The sequence below is a fragment of the Poecilia latipinna genome, unplaced genomic scaffold (assembly GCF_001443285.1).
Source record: "Poecilia latipinna isolate Pla-1442-1.1 unplaced genomic scaffold, P_latipinna-1.0 Scaffold12, whole genome shotgun sequence".
Classification (NCBI taxonomy): Eukaryota; Metazoa; Chordata; class Actinopteri; order Cyprinodontiformes; family Poeciliidae; genus Poecilia; species Poecilia latipinna.
Genome location: NW_015112628.1, coordinates 796252 through 800715, shown reverse-complemented (window position 1 = coordinate 800715; position 4464 = coordinate 796252). Strand labels below are relative to the sequence as shown.

At 36.3% G+C, this 4464-nt stretch overlaps 2 long non-coding RNA genes across 2 annotated transcripts; one reads left to right on the top strand and one right to left on the bottom strand.

Moving 5' to 3' along the window:
* Positions 1–2066: 2066 nt before the first annotated feature.
* LOC106946153 (uncharacterized) lies at positions 2067–3183 on the bottom strand. The gene is made up of 2 exons (XR_001424708.1): positions 2929–3183; positions 2067–2636 (listed from the first exon to the last, which is right to left on the bottom strand). It is a non-coding gene; the product is annotated as an uncharacterized LOC106946153 (long non-coding RNA).
* Positions 3184–3502: 319 nt separating this feature from the next.
* LOC106946149 (uncharacterized) lies at positions 3503–3787 on the top strand. The gene is made up of 2 exons (XR_001424707.1): positions 3503–3589; positions 3676–3787. It is a non-coding gene; the product is annotated as an uncharacterized LOC106946149 (long non-coding RNA).
* Positions 3788–4464: the final 677 nt, after the last annotated feature.

Below are 4464 nucleotides of genomic sequence, written 5' to 3'. Positions count from 1 at the left end.
TGAGCAAAGTAGGAGGGACGACCGCTCCAAGATGGCCGCCATATTTCCTGCGCAGGGTCTACTCTTATAGTATGTCTATGGAGCACATAAGGCACACTGCTGATTTTTGAGAAAATTTAACGCTTTTAGGTGCGCCTTATAGTCCGGAAAATATGGTAATAAGGAAGTTGCAGTGCAACAATTTGCCATGTTATGTGTATACATTCAATAAAAAATATTCAGTTTTCATGTCTCCATATTTATTAGGTTGCCATGTGTTTCCTTTTCTTGTTCGTTTCAGAGCCCCGCTCTACATTCTTTACCCTCTCAACTCAGACATTTTGTTTGTGTGATTTGGGATATCCAGGAATATAGCTTAATGTTAATGTTCAGCACTCTGTTTTCAGTCCCAGAATAAACACAGTAACTCTTTTCATTGATTATGAAAAACTGTCACATAAAGTTATTGTGAGAGACACCGAATTTATTAGTCAGATTACATAAGAAAATGTTTACTGTTTATGTGTATGACTGGTTGTTGTGGTGTTGCTATATTGAAATAGTGGAAAATAAGCAGCTCAGTTCAGTTCTCTACTCTTTTTCAGTTTTCTTCTTCTTCTCCACATACAGTATATTTTGTCACATACATAGTCAGAGCTCCCCCTGCTGTCATTTTCATGCAATAACAGAACATAACACTGGTCACAATTTGTTTATTATAATAAGTAAATTTTTCATTGTAGTTTGTTGTTTCAGAACCTAGTTTTATATGTCTATCTCCTGTCTTAATTCACAGTACTGATATTTCCAAGATGTAATTGAATGTATCTCCTTTCTGCTGTTCTGTTCTTATCTATCGATTCAGTATTTTTATCATACAGACATTATTAGGCTGCTGTTGTTGTGCTATTAGCTAGCTGCTAGCTAACAACTTTGTTTGCAAAGCTAGATAACAAAAAGCTTCTTCCCTGTGTATGAGGCACATCACCCGTCCAGAACTTATCATCTCCATAATGGATATATGTCCGATCTTCTAATTTCCTTTGATGCATAATGTATATTGCATTTATTCTGGCGTTAGGTAAATGTGTCTTGAAAGAGAATAGCACTTAAATAATAGTCCAACAAGGGCATTCATTTAGAATTAAAAATAACACACCCTGAATTACCATGATAGATATAATGTATGTCATTAATGAAGGGGAAAAAACTCAACCCAGACTTTAAGTAAGTTTAGGGTCTGGTTCGCAGAGTATGTAGTTAAAATTTTTCCCCAATTATTAAATGGGAAAAAATAAACTAACCTCAGTTAAGTAAAATAAAATTGTAATCAAAACTTTTGGAATTGTAATGATTTCTTTTTTAAAAACAAATTATTTTGTTTAAAAAACTTTTTTTTTTAATTAAATAACTAATTTTTGTCTTGTGAACTTAAAAAGTTATTTGCCAAACATAAACTTTTATTTGCACACATCAGAAATCTTTTGTTGCGATTTTGGGCCCTGCCTATGACGTCATGTGAGAATCACAAGCAAAACTTTGAGTCACAAACAAAAACAACAAAAACTTGAAATATCAAGAAAAGATTTCTGACATGCACAAATAAGTTTGTTTTGCAAAAAAATTTCACTTCATGAGACAATTGTGTGATTTAAATGTTTAAAAAAGTTTTAAGCAAAACTCAGTAGGCTTTTCTCATGGTGACATGCATTAACAATTCAAATTTTGCTTTTTTTTTCTTCTTTCTGCAGTTCCACATTAAAGTTTGATGCAGCTCTGCTTTCTTCATCTCCACTGCAAGTGTAGCAAACAGGCAGCTCTTTTTTTATAGATTACAGTACACTAAGAGGTTGCATTGTGCCCTTGTTTATATTTTTAATAGTGTAATTCTGTAAAGACAAAATATGTCTGGTGCTCTAGCTCTGATTTACATATCTTGCTAAATTGCGGGTTTGAATATTGCAATACTTTCCTATAACAAAATAGACCTGCAGAAAGAAATTACTAATAAAATATCTTACATATGCATAGTTGTATGCTCTGTATAGAGATTTACCTTAGCTTTGATTGTATATTTCACAATTTTGTAATTTATCATTGTTTATTAAACTGAAAGCTGAGTGGCTTTGTTCATATTCTGTCCTAGAATGCGGGGAGATGTGCCCTTTTTTTTCTTTTGAGCACCTGCCCTTTTAGTGGTCTCTGCACGGCCCTGAACTTCTTCATTGGAAACTCTCAGACAGAAATGACTCGTTAAGACACTGGTCTGATGCTCTGCCTATGTTCGGAATGGATCTTCTACTCCTTTCTATGAAGTGTGAAGGAAATGGATCAAAATATTAGTGTAATTTGAACTTGTTAGAAAAGACAAAGATACTTACCATCATCACTCGAGCTGTGAGCTGAACCACCGCGCCACGCCCTTCCCTAACCTGCGTGTACCAGATCCATGGAAAAGGAGAGTCTCAGCAGGGAGTTGGTCTTCTGTCTGTCTCCGGCAGTGAGGAAGATGATGAAGATGAAACCCAAGGTTCTCGGATCACAGAAGTCTGCCACTGTTCGTCCAGCGCAGCGGCTCCGCGTTAGCCTTGTTCTCCTGACTCCATCCGGACATGGTCAGGGCAGAACATACATCCCGCTTTATCTTCTACCGAGCTCTGGGTGACACATGAGCGTGGGCGGATAGTTGGGTTCACGCTAACAATACACAGGGATGCTTAAAGTGAAATCTGTCTGTTAAATTACAAAAAGCAGGAAAATAAGCACGCATGCATGGATGATGTTTGACGCGTTTTGCTTTTCTCATTTCCATTTAGGTTAAGAGACCTAAAATATTGCTAGTTGACTTAATATGCCAATTGTCTGCAAAAGGAGCAGGTCTGTTGCCACAGGCTCAGATGCTACTTTTAAAGATGCTGCCTTTTAAAGGTAAGCAGAGGCGGAATTTACCTGCGGTCGTGTCTTCTCCGTTCAGCTGAGCGTTCCCTAATCCAGGTCAGAATGGAAGTGGTTCCGCTCGGTTTCTGTGAGGATGCGCCGCATGTGACGCAGAGCAGAGAGGGGCGGCTTGGGAGATGTGTGGAGATTTATTTCAAAGCAAGCCTTCTTGGCGACCTGCGCGGTCAAACCACTTTTAAACTATTTTGCATTTCATGAACATACAAGATGTTGCATTTATGTCGGAAGACGGATCCTTTTAGACCGAGAGGTAAGAGCTCCACATCTCCAAACGTCTTCCTCCGTCTGAAATCATCCGGTATTTGTACTGTTTGGTTTCTGTTGATTTTTAAAAAAAGAAATTACTTAAGATTCCTTTACTCATTTAAACATTTTTGCTTTGGTATTGCATGTATGGTACTGTTTCATATTTGTTTTTGTTTTAATCTTCTGTGACTAATTGTTTGTTGTAAAGTACTTCTACAAGATAACACATCTGCTTTTTAATAATAATATTAAATAAATAAAATGTATTTATCTTTTAAAATAATGTATTGCTAAATAACCAACAAGCAAAGATTGTTATTTAAACGGAGTTCCCCTTTAAATAAGGAAGAACAGTTTAACGGCCCGTTGCCATGACCACAGCAATGCTAACATGTCCGGAGAAGAGGTATGAATAAGAAGGTTAATATTTGTAGTAGTGGTGAATCGCTGATGTATTTTACTTATGATACAGAAAGTGCGTTTATTTGACAGAAACAAGAAGCAGAGTTCCTGCAGTGGGACGCGATGCCAGTGCAATTAATACAGGAGCTGCAAGAACACAGCGCCGAGGAGCTTCTGCAGTAAGTAACCAGGTTAACCTGGAGACAGAAAGTAAACAATGGCTTAGTTAATTAGAGGCATAGTGACTATTTGTCCCAAAACTTAAATTCAAAAATCAAAAAACTCCAAACTCAAAAGTGATCAAAACAAAAGTGAACCCAACTCAAATAGTCACCTGATGCACCGTGGATTCTGGTTTACAAAGGATCAAAAAGTCGAGATGCAGTTCTTTGGTTGTTTTATTTCACAGTTCAGACAAAAAGGTTACAGGCTTCACAGGATTCTGCTTCTGCTCCGATTCCTGCACCTGTTTTCTGACTGATGACTGAAGTGACTGATGAGACTGGTAAAAAACCTTGTGACCACCCAGGTGCATAATAAGCTACCTAAGACCCCCCTATTTATACCGTGAAATACCCACATCCTAACTGAAATCAACTAATTAAGTGAATTACTAACCATAAAAATTATTCTAAATAACGAATTAAACAAAAATTCTAATAATAAATCAACTAGAAAATAAACAAAAAATTAGAATAAACTAAACAATTTAAATTCTAAGATTTAACTGAAAATTGAGAAATAGCTCCTACAAGAGAGACTTTATGTAATACATTATTTTATAAATTATACCCTTTATATATCGTTCTTGTGATTTTTCTGGTATTATAGACTTACTATTACCTACTTACTAATCATATTTTTCAGTACCCAGTTCCC